The sequence below is a fragment of the Solanum verrucosum genome, unplaced genomic scaffold (assembly GCF_900185275.1).
Source record: "Solanum verrucosum unplaced genomic scaffold, falcon-dt-bn FXZP01000060.1, whole genome shotgun sequence".
NCBI lineage: Eukaryota > Viridiplantae > Streptophyta > Magnoliopsida > Solanales > Solanaceae > Solanum > Solanum verrucosum.
The window spans coordinates 4,533,038-4,546,120 of NW_026020129.1; the positions used below are offsets into that span (position 1 = coordinate 4,533,038).

A 13,083-nucleotide genomic window follows, 5' to 3' on the forward strand; every position below is an offset into this window, starting at 1 on the left:
CCAAAATGTGTCACATAAATTGAGACGGAGAAAGTATAAGTTTAACTAATAAGATTACGGCCTTAGCTCACTCTATGCAGCTCTTATCAAGTTTTCATTTCTACTTTTTCTTCTTATTATTTGCCTAATTAGAATATGAAACTGATGAATTTTTTTCTTTATTATGATATTATATCACACAAAAATCAATTCTTTACAAAGTTTTTCATGGATCAATTTAAATTATATATTTATTAATTTAAATCAACTCAATCTTCAAATAAAGTTGAATTGAGCTGATCAAATCAAACAAAAAATTGATTGGAACATTAATCCGCCCAAACTTTGATGGGACGATTAGTAGTTATTTGGTCCTTTTCGTTGTATATCATGCTAAAAATATCTGAATTTTATTTTGGCGAGTCATATCAAACTTCAAGCAAATATATTTGGGAAAATTTTCAAAACAATAATATTTTAGCATTTAATAGGACCCTTTGTCAACATTTTCAATATTTATTTAAAATGTCAATATTTTGATTTGCTATAGGCTGACTTTTGTATTTTTTTAATTTGAAAGAATACAAATCTTTAACAACAGAATGGAGAAAATCATGGGAGAAAATATTTCAAAAAAGATAAAAATCGCTTAAATCTCTAATCAGTTACAATTAGAAAAATACGAAGTGTCATCTCTCTCTTGTTCTTTCAAATGCCTTTCACCATTGTTCTGCATATTTTCAATATCCATTTTCGAATACTCCATTGAAATTGAATTTAAGTTTTCGTTGATTTGCCCCACTTTTCGTTGGATAACAAAATTTTGAATTAATCGATTGTTATTCAAACTCCGTTATCAATTTTTTGATTCTCCATTGATAATCCTCATTCTTCGTAGAAGTCAAGTTGATTGATCATCGTTTATGGACAAATCTCCTGTAAGAATTTTTATTTTTATTTATCAAGAGTCGTGGATCTATTGTAAAAAAAGTTCATCATCCTTCTTTCCTAAAAAATACAAAATTGCATAACGATCAAAATTATGTTCATCATCGTTAAAATTCAAAATTGCATTTGTTCATCATCGTTTTTCCTGGAAAATTCAAAATTGTTGATAGATTTGGGAAGCAATTTTGAAATACAAAATTGAAGCAATTCATCATCGGTGTTCCTACAAAACACAAAATCGAGAATAGATCAAAGAAGCTAATTGAAATATACAATCGAAAAATCACATTTGTTCTTCAAGATATAATCGATCTGGTTTTATCTCAAAGAATTCATCAAAATTAGTGGTGATGCAACATGAGAGTAGATTTTCGAAATTTTATTCAAATACAAATTTATTGTTGTGATTGTCACGCCTCAAATCCCATTAAGACGGACAGGCACTCGATGCCCTAACGGCCCGAGAGAACCAACATGTGACCTGTTCTTACTATGCATGTAACTATGAAAGTTTTGTGACAAGTTCGCCAGGGACACAACGATATGAACCGACATAAGTAGACCCAAAACTTATATGCAAGACTTGGCCATTGAGGCCACAACTGGTTAAGATGCAACTGAACCATATACATAAGTCTACAAAGCCTCTAAAAGATAGAAACCCTTAGAGTAGGTCGGGACAGACCCCGCCTTACCCCTAGCTACGATACAATACCAAAATGAGTCTACCAAGGACTCAGTAAAGCTCCGAAGCAACCTGGAGCTCACCAAAAGTAGCTGAGTGTCGTATGCTCCTACTGAGGAGGTCTACTAGCGAGAGTACCCGTGCCTTATTTTCTGATCAATACCACTGTCACAATTCAACCTCCCTTCTTGGATGCTAATCTTAGTTTCTAGGAATTTATCCTCTAAAGTTGTACTCCAAGAACTGAAACTCTCCTTCAAACTTTTACTTGAAAATGGGGCAATGCTCAAGGAACCAAGGTTTTCTAGGGCTGCTGATAGAAGCCAAGAGAGACCAAGAGAGAAACTTAAGAAATCTGAAAAATTTGCAAGTTAAAAATGAAGCAAAAGATCTGATCTTTATCCCTTTAAAAAGGAGGTGTAATGGCCGAATTTCTTGATTAATTTTGGCCATATATTGTCAAGTAGGTGACCCACCTACTTGGCCCCACCTACTTGGCCTTTTAACTTGGGCTTTTGGGAACTTCAACACTTGTTGGGCCCTACTCCTAATTATCCCTCTATTCATGTCAATTTGGGCCTTAATTAATGCAAGTAGGTGGTCCACCTATTTGGACTTTTCACTTGGGCCTTTTTGGACTTAAGACTATTGGGCCTTGGTTGTCCATTTTTCCCTTATCCTTCTACTCAACTTGGGCCAAATTAATGCAAGTAAGTGGTAGTGCATTTGGCCCAATTACCACTTTACTACCTCTAGTTTAAATACTTCCGTCGGAGCTAACTTGCAGTACACATGCTGAAACGTGCAAGGTGTTACATCACCTTGCGAGCTAGCTAGTTTAAACCAACACTAATCATATAAGAAGCACGGTCCCTCACCTATACTATAAGGCTATGTCAAGTATCACGTGAATAGAACTAGCATACGCATAATACATGTTGTTACAGTGATATTGTATAATAATAGGAATACAAATTAGTTTGGATACAAATTTGATGATATTATGTATTGGATTATTAAAATACAAATTTATTTTGAATACAATTTTGACGATGTGATCTCTATTCTCTATTGAATTATTATGATTTTATAGATTGAATGATTGGAGTATAAATTTGATTGGAATACAAATTTGTTCAACAATTATAGACAACAACTTTTAGAATACAATTTTTGAAATACAAATCAGGTTAGAATGCAGCTTTTTTCTTAAATCAAAAGTTACAGATAAAAGTGAATAGTGAATTTGATCAATAGTTAAAAAACAACTTTTAGAATACAATTTTTGAAATACAAAATCAATTTAGAATATTTTTTTTTTGTTTAATCAAAAGCTAAAAACAAAATTACATGAGTACAAATTATTGATATACAACATACAAAATACATTTATTTTGAATACAAATATAGTTGATAGCTGAATTTGAACATAACATACAAAATGATTGATTTGAATGCACGTGGATACAATATGCTTAAATAAATATAATATTGCTGAAAAATAAAATTAAAATATAAAAATACAACATATATACTAATATGAATACAATTTAAGTAAGAATATATATCATTTTAGTCATCTATGATTTCATTTAAATTAATACAATATTCTGAAAATACAATTGACATATGAAAAATACAACTGACAATACTAATATGAACACAAATTAAGTATGAAATTAAATAAATTAAATATTAACTAAAATTGGAGAAATGTAAACATCAAAATACAAAACCTACCCTAAATAGTAACGAGGTTTACTAAAAAATTAGGCTCAAAAGGAAATTTACTAAATAAATGATTTTGAAGTTGAATAAATTGAAACACAAAAATACATAAACGGCCAAAAAAAATACAAATCAAACCTAAAAAATTCTGATATTAACCCAATAAATACAAGTCCAAAGGAAGTTATCCGATTAAATGAGAATATGATGCAACTATTTTGTTTGATTTTTTCCATTTTGAAAAAAAAAAAAGAAGAGAGAAACAATCTGAAAGCAGAGAGAAGGGGAATAAAAATAATGAATAGAGAGAGAAAGTGGAGTTGATGAGGAGTGACAATTTGATGTATTTTAGGAAGATAATTATAAATATATAATTTGCTATAAAAACAATATATGAGAGAGAACATGTGATTAATGTGAGATAAATTAGGAACTAAATTAGGATACACTATATTTTTTTAAATATTGACATATTGACATTTTTAATAATTATTTTAAAGTGTAGATATTTTTAATGATCATGTTAAGTATTTTGACTAGTTAACTAATTTTCCCTATATATTTTATGTTTGACCTATACAAAGCTACATTTCAGACATAAATATCAAAACTCATACGAGCATTTTTAATTTCAGCCACATACTTCTGAAATTGGTTTTGAAGCGAATAACTTACCAAAAAAATAAATAAACTTCAGATATAAATTAAATGTTAGTCTCCAAAGCGGGTATTTGTATCCTTCACCTTGTTTTTCAGAATCTTATTATTTTCAATTAAAAAAAAGTTAAAAGATTTCAACCCGCTATATCATCTTTGATAAATACTTAATATAAGTGCATAAAAAGTGTACGTGTTGATTATTTATCATACCATAATTATACGTATAGAGTTTATAAAATATAAAATTTACACTCTCTATTTCTCAATTTATTTGGCATAATTGTAATTTTAAGATTCAAATTTATAAACTTTGACAGTAAATTCAGAGATAGAAACTTTAAAATTCTTAAAATAAAATTTATATATTTAAAACTAGGTAAAAAGTATTGTAAATTTCAATATTAACAACTTATTATCAAAAGGTCATCTTGTTATAATGGAAAAATTATAGAAATCCCACATTTTAGTTTACTTATTACCATTATCCCCTATAAGTTTTACAAATCTCCAAAATCCCTCATTTTCGCGCATCAGATTATTGTATCAGCGCTTATATTATTGTATCTCGTGCATCCGATTAATGTATCAACGATTATATTATTGTATCTTGCGCATCAGATTAATGTATCAACGCTTATATTATTGTATACGTTTGAGGAATTTCTGTAATTATAAACTTTTAATGGATATATTGTAATTTTACCTTAAAAGTATGTGATTCTGTAATTTATCCTATTCAAATTTGTAAAGGATTCAATTGGCCCATTTATGCTAAATTTTCATGTGGGCTAATTTTACTAAACTAATTGGGCCAATCAAGAAAAATTGGAGACCACATTCCAACTCCAACCCTATCCTCTATTTTATCCTCCAAATATAGAGTTCTTTATTTTTGTGGAACTTTCACATATAGTAAACATAAAAATCATATTTGTATGTTATAGCTATAGTTTACATAATTGCGCTCCATAGCAAATTTGCTATGGAGCTTTTGATTTGTATAATTCGCTACAAACATCTAATTTTATACAAATTGTTCAGTTTTGTATAAATTCATTTATACATTGTAATTTGCATAATAAGATTTGTATTTGTATAGATGTAAGTGTATATGATGAAAATATATGTATTTGTATTTGCATATACACTTTTCTATCGCTTTATACCAACACAAACACATTTTATACAATTTATACCGAAATGTATAAAATGATTAATTGTATACCGAAAATGGCTAATTGTATACCGAATCAGATGGCGAAAAAAGGGATGTTTGCTGCGAATTACAATTAAACTATATTATGGCTATAACATTTAATTTGAATTAATAGTTTGCTATTTCATACAATTTTCCCTTTATTTCTTTAGACAACCAACTCCAACCCAATTCTCTATTTTACTCTCTAAAAAAGAATCTTTTTCTCTCTCCTCAATATTATATTATTATTTCTATTTCATTTTTATTTTCTTATTTCATAATATAAATCATTTCTTCTCTTTGCAAATAATCACTCTATCATCTTTATGTAATACAAAATTTCATATTTTTTTTTCAAAATCTTCATTTAATATAAAATTATATTTTAATCTAAATTTCTAAATAACATAAATTGCAATAAATATTACATATAATACATATTAACGAACAAATAAAAGTAAAATCATTGATGAAATATAATTACATCATAAATATTGTATCATCGTAAAATTTATTTTAAATTTTACATAAATACTCAACTTTCTAGAGTATTACGTCACTCTCATAAATGTTTCATTAATGTATTACGGAGTTTAAAATGAACAATTTTTTGTCCTTATTTTTTTAGGTGTAGCTAAAATATGTTTAAATTAACAATTTCATCTTGTATCTAATTATTTCGTGTACTAATTTACTTCCCCTAATTCATTTTGAACTATTGCATCAAATATTTTCAAGCTCATTAAAAAGTGTAGTTTAATAATTTATCACTATAACATAAAAGTAGATTGTTTGAATTATCATGTAAATTTTGTGCATACTTCATAATGAAAAATAATTATAATTTAAGGTACATAGTTTAAAATGGCAAAAAAAACAAATTAAAAATTAAATCAAAAAATTGTTAATTCGGGAGGGAAGTAGTATACTTATCAATTATATGTTTTAGATGTTATATTACTTAGAAAATAATTACCAATATTAGAGACTTAATCAATAATCTTATATAATATAAATAATATTAAAATAACTTTAAATTACATATTTAAAGTGACAATTTTTAAAAATAAAATAAAATAGAAAGATTATTAATTTGGGAGGAAGTAGTAACTTGTTAATAATATATTTTTAATGTTATATTACATTAGAAAATAATTACAAATGATAAAGACTTAATTAGTAATATAATAGAAATAATATTAAAATAATCAAAAAGTAAAATAGAGAGGTGAATAGTAGTTCTCCAAATTTGGAGAACTATTATTCACCTCTCTATAATTGAAGAATAGAGAGTGAAATAAAGAGTACTTGCAGAACTCATTCTTTATTTTACTCTCCAAATATAGAGAATAGAGAGTAAAATAGAGATGGGTTGGAGATGGTCTTAGTCCCTTACTCTGTGTCTCACAATTTTAAAATTAGATGGTTAGGTTAAAAGGTAATATTACACAAATTTCGTAGTGTTAAAAGCTAATTACATTTTATTTTTATTCTTTTCTAAATTACAAAAATCTCTTAATTTGGTGGAATTCGGATACATCCCAAACATCCTGATACATCGTGTCCCCATTTCAGATATATCGCTTAATGTTCTGATACATCGCGTCTCGATTTCGGATACATCACTCAAACGTCTTGATATATTGTGCACGTCCCGATACATTGCATAAAGTGATGTATCCGAGAATAGGAGAGAATATGAATTTTTGTAATATTTTAAGTGGTAAAGAATATGATAAAATAAGTTATGTATTTAAGCAATTTTTTCTAGGTATTTGAAATATTAAATTCGATTGAACCCGGTGATCCGCTTATAATATTGTGGATTCACCCGTAGTGGTAGACTGGTCAATTGCTGTCAAGTGTCAACCAATGATGCAAAATGAACTTTACTAGTTATAAATACTTTCTCAAGTCCCGATTTATATTACTTAATTTTCTTTTTTATCCGATTAAAAAAATTTGACACAACTCTATATAATGTAATAGTTTGGGAAGTGCTAAATGGCCTAAAAATTTGGCCAGAAAATTAAAAAAATTATAATATTTTTTTATTTTAAAATAAACTGATCTTTTTTCCATTTTTTAGTTAAAATATATTAAAGTTAAAAGGATAAAAATGTTTAAAAAGGTAAAATAACATAGATAAAATATCATTGTGGCCAAATTCCGATCAAATTTTCTGGCAAAAAAGATTCTTAATAGGTTAACTATAAAAATGCTCATTTAGTCTTTAATAAAATGATTTATAGTCACACAAATATCTATTACTTATTTTAAACCACAAATTTCAAAAATCTTCATTTCTTTCTTAAACTTCATGCCAAGTCATACCAACTCATATAAAATGGAACATAGAGAGTACAATTTTTGAGATAATTAGATTAAGGTGCATGCATCTTCTTCTTCAGTTTTGATAGTGGAAGGGAATATGGTAAAACGATTACGAGGCGCAAGATCAAATTCTCATCAACAAAATAAAAATTTAGATAGTCAACTAGCTAATTGAGTTACTAAAATCCTCATTCCATCAATGCCGTTTTTATGTGTGATTTTTAGAAATTCGTTCCAAAGAATTGATGATAACAAATCTTTAATTTTTTAGTGTGTTTGGTCAAGCTTTTGAAAGGCTAAATATGTTTTTTTGTGAAATGCTTATTTTTAAAATGTGAGGAATATATTTGAGGGTAAAATTTAATTGTTCAATTGGTTAACTATGTAAAATCCTCATCCTTATTTTCCCTTTCCAGGAAATATATAGTAAAACAATCTTTAACTTCTTCGTATATTTACTTAATTATTAATATTTTGATGAATTTCTTTAATAAAAATCGTGACTTTACTAACTCAACCCTTAGTCATGCCTGGAAAATTGATGGTGCATAAGACAATACATACGTATATTGTCACATGAGTATTACTCCCTCTGTCCCAATTTATGTGACTTACTTTCCTTTTTAGTCAGTCTAAAAAAGAATGACACATTTCTATATTTGATAACAATTTAACTAGAAAATGTCTATTTTACCCTTAATGAAATGATTTATAGTCACACAAATTTCTATTATTCATTTTGGACCACAAGTTTTAAAAGTCTTCCTTTCTTTCTTAAACTCTGTGCCGAGTCAAACTACATCACATAAAATGGGACGGAGGGAGTAATTCTTTAGATTGAAATGAATGAATTAGAGTGCATGCATGCAATGGTTAATTAAGGAGTCAGAACAGAAATAGTGTCAGATCATTGATAAAAGTGTCAATCATAAAGCAATCCATTGCAAAATCATTGAATTATATTAATTAATATATATATATATATATATTAATTTGGTCCCCTCCCTTCCTTTCTCTAATATCTATGACTGCTATGAAGGAGCAATCAGAGAAACATAAAAGTAATATATATGTGTGTGTGTGTGTGTGTGTGTGTGTGGTTACATCAAAATCCCAGTCTTTTGTTTTCAATTCAGACATTTAGATCAGTAGTTGCAGACACAATGTGCCATGGATTATGATTTATGTATGTATGTTGCTTTTTTATTGGGGTTACGATGAAAAATTACACTGTATATTTAAGTTTTTTATTTATTTTTATTTAGAAAATGTATATATCACAAATGTACGTTGAATCTTTTTAGTTTTTTAGTGTGTTTACTTCTTTATATTTCGAAACTTCTTGGTGAAAATTTTGGCTCGACCAATATTATTGACATTTTCTCTCTTGATAAGTCTATTGACGACCATGGTGTCGATGCATTGGCGGAGCTAGGTGGGGGTTCATGGGTCCGGACAAACCCACTAGCTTTTTCGTAAACCCTATATTTGTATTAGAAAATTAATTAAATATATGTTTATCAACATGTGAACCTCTAAACAAAATTGATTTAGAACCCCCAAACTCATAACTTTGGCTCCGCCTCTGTCAGTCAATGAGTGTGGATCGGAAAGAAGAACTGATAGATTATTAAGTTATATAAAGCATAGTATAAATTCAAATGATAGGTGCAATTTTAAGTTACTAAAAAGATTACTAGAAATCAACAAACGATGTGGTGGAATAATTGCATTGTAAGATGTGCTTCTTCATCTTTAATCAAAGATCTCGGGCTAGAGTCACTTTAGGTATGAAGTTGTCTTTGTTATGGACCGTTTTACCTCTAATATAGAACCTCCCGACGCGAATTTATTTAGTCAAGCTCCAATATGAGTACCGAATATCAGATGGGAAACCAAAAAACAATCACTAGTAAATTCTTTTGTGATATATAGGAATACCTTTTTTAGGGTAAAAGTGATGACCTTTTTGGCGTTCACCCGCGAGAATCTCGCCTTGTATTATGCGGTTCTTGTAAGAGGTGCTTGTCACTTAGGTCCCAGAGGTTTGGGGAAGTGACACTTTGATACACACTTTTGGTAAAAGTCAAGAAACACCATCTTTTCATTAGTATTATTTTTCTTTGTTTAAGGTATTTAAGTTGTATATAATGAAAGTATACGTGGGTTATTTTTCATTGTTGCATTCTTTTAAGTTATGAGTAAAAAGATATATATATATATATATATATATATATATATATATAATCGAATGAAACAACAGATAGGACTACACATTTTATTGTGTTGAAAGGTGAGGGGAGGGGTACAGAATGCCTATGTGATTACTTCCCACTTGAAATGAGGGAAAAAAGAGAAAGGAAATCACTCTTACACTCAATTTTCCTTCCTACATAAATTTTTCTTTTTTAAATGGGGAAGGCTAGATGGGATTTCAAAGTGGGACATCGAATCTTCAATAATAAAATGAAAATTCAAATAACCAACTAATTGAACTATTAATATTTTCTTATTTTTCTTCCAACACTTAAAGTGGATGAGATGAAAGTCATGGACTCATGATGATAACAATTATTGATAAAAGGTTAATGGGTGTAATATGTTGTGATTCCATCACCTTCCACTATACCAAAGAACAAGATAAACACTAAGTTTAAAAGTCCTTTTGGTGCTTCACTTAATTAGTTTTAATTTGCTCTAAAAAGTGCCACAATCACGCACCTTTAGTAGGCTATGCCCTTGTCTATGCTCTCAAAGGAATTGCAACTTTAATAATATTGCAACTCATCATCCCACCTTTATTTCTTATATATGTTCAACAACCATTGTCCATTATATTACCATGTGACTATGGGAATATTATATTGTTTGGCCACTTGAGAATTTAGACTTAACTAGAGATGTGACATCTATAAAATAAACAAAAAATTAGTTAGTCTAAATAGAAGAGTATAATATTTCTTTTATTAATTACAAGATTAGTCCTACTTCTTCACTCTTTGATTTGGAATCACTCAAACTCTTAGTGAAGTTCACAGTTTCTTTTATTCTTACTTCATCAAGTAAATACATATTGTTAATTATAAAAATCGTATCTAATACTGAAATTATGCTTCTAATTTTTTGGTTTAATGTGTCATTTTCAAGGATCATATATGTTCATAACACAAGAATGAGTAGTGGAAGGACCAATTTCTAAAAGAACTTTCCCCCCGGCCAACCAACCAAAAAGAAAATGTAAAGGAGAAATGCAGAAAGATGAGAAATTTTCTATATCTTCCGTATCTGATTTTGACTTGACATAAAGGTTTTTTAAAAAAGTCTTTAAATTCTTATAATCTTAAACTAAGGATATGTAGAATGAACCAAAATGACCTTTAATTTTGTGATTTTAAACATGTTATGTGAAAAGTTATAATTAAAAGAGCTGTCAAAAAAAGGAAAGAGACATTTTTTTCGAGACAGACTAGACAAAAAAAAAAAGACAAACAAACTGAAACAAATAGCGTAAGTTGATTTGGGTGTTTTGTTAATTTATATATTCTCCATCCCAATTTATATGACACTTTTTTTATCCGTTCAAAAAAATGATATATTTCTAAATTTAGTAACAGTTTAACCACTCATTTTATTCTTAATGAAATCATTCGCAATTATACAATTATTTATAACCTTTCCATATCATAAATTTTAAAAGATCTTTTTTCTTTAATAACGTGTTTAATCAAATACCATCACATACATTACAACAGATGGAGTACTTAATTATAAAGGAACCTATAGGTGGGAGCTTTATTCTCTTGAGTTTTTAGCTAAATTTTGTTGAAACATTATCATGTGATCTTTCCTTGTGCTACTACAACTTTTAATTAAGAAGAGAATGTGGAAGTTCCTTTGTCTCCATTATTTTATTGATATATATATATATATATGATTTGATTTTACCTAGAAATGGTGCAACTCCTCCAAGAAACTAATGTTTACTTTTCATAATTTATTGTTGTTAATTGTATAATTGTAAATTATTTTTAGAAATACCCTACCTTTAGTAGATATTTTTTCAGATTTATCAAGGCTTGGATCCTATGTATTGTACCAATGTAATTTGCTTCATCTCATACTTTAATCCTCTATATTAATTGTCCATTTTCTTTTTTACACGTCCTAAAAAATCAAAGAAAGAAAGGAGGTCAAAACTCAAAAGAAATAGCATACTTTCCCTCTCAGAATATTTACTCATAAATGATTAAACTGCCTTTCCTTTCGAACTAGCTCCCTCAAATTATCTATACTACTTTATGAAAGATAAATAAAATACACATCTTAAAATAGGTTCCTTTTTATCTTTTCCTAGTATTTACTAATTTATATGATATCTTTTCATTTAAGTTTGTCCAAAAATATGGTTACATTTATTTTATTTGATAATTATTTAAGAGCATTATATTTTTATTGACTTTCACTTTATACTTTATTATAAAGAAAAAACAACTAAAAGTAGATACTAAAATAACTTTAATAAGAGAAAATTGATAAACATAACAAAATAATTTCTTCTTTTTTAAACGTTATATTCTATTAAACGATCTCATATAAATTGAAGCGATGAAAATTAGCAGGACGCTCATAAGAATTCCAGCTATGAATAAACCGAGGTCCTACTATATATATATACATTTTTCTTCCTTCCAACATACAATTTCCAAGGAAAAGATATCACTTTATTACACAGTAGATACTCCTAGTACTAGTCAAAAAGATAAGAAAAGAAAAGTAGTGCACAAAATCAATTAGATTTCATTGTTTCCTTTACAGGAATAATATAATATTACTCCTGTATATACTCTCAAAAATAAATATTTTATTCTATTGGTATATTTTAATAAATTAAGAGATCTTTTTTAAAAAAAAACCATCATTATTAAGATTAATTTTATAAAATACACCACCTTTAATTAATTTTTTTTTAAAGCGTGTGTCAAATCAACCGAGATCAAGTAATATGAAACATAAAGGAGTATTTCTCTCTTTTTTTTCCATTGTGAAGGGCTTCCCAATGTGAACTCCAAATTAGGCATCTTTGTGTGTTGTCTCTGTTATACTTGATGACTTCACTTCTGCTGCTGTTGGGAATATATTTATTTTTTATTTTTTGGAATAAAACATAAGAAATGTGAGCCATGAAAGGAATAATCAGGACAAATAGACTCAATAAAATATATAATAATCACATAAAGGGAATATTTTTATCAAGCACTTTCATGTATAGTACATTATAAAGCCTGCGCTTACACTTTTTCTTTATGTTTTTTTGCATTAACGACTTAAATTAGTATTTATTTAAGTAATTAATCAAGTTAATCCCTAATTATTTGTCCATTTTTGAATTGACACACCTATTAAGAAAATAATTATTGACATAGTGAGTTTACCATTTTACCCCTATAAATTATGAAGTAGATGAATTAAAAACATAAATTTTTAAGAAGTTTTACTTTTTCAAAGTAATTAACTGAGGATATAATAGATAAAAGAAATTTATCCTTTCTTG

At 27.9% G+C, this 13,083-nt stretch overlaps 2 protein-coding genes across 2 annotated transcripts in view; one reads left to right on the top strand and one right to left on the bottom strand.

Annotated features, from left to right (window-relative positions):
- LOC125827213 (40S ribosomal protein S30) overlaps positions 1–13,083 on the bottom strand; it is a 359,593-nt gene that overhangs the window by 160,729 nt on the left and 185,781 nt on the right. The gene's annotated exons all lie outside the window — the stretch shown is intronic.
- Positions 1–13,083, top strand: part of LOC125827187 (uncharacterized) — a 62,434-nt gene that overhangs the window by 1,167 nt on the left and 48,184 nt on the right. The gene's annotated exons all lie outside the window — the stretch shown is intronic.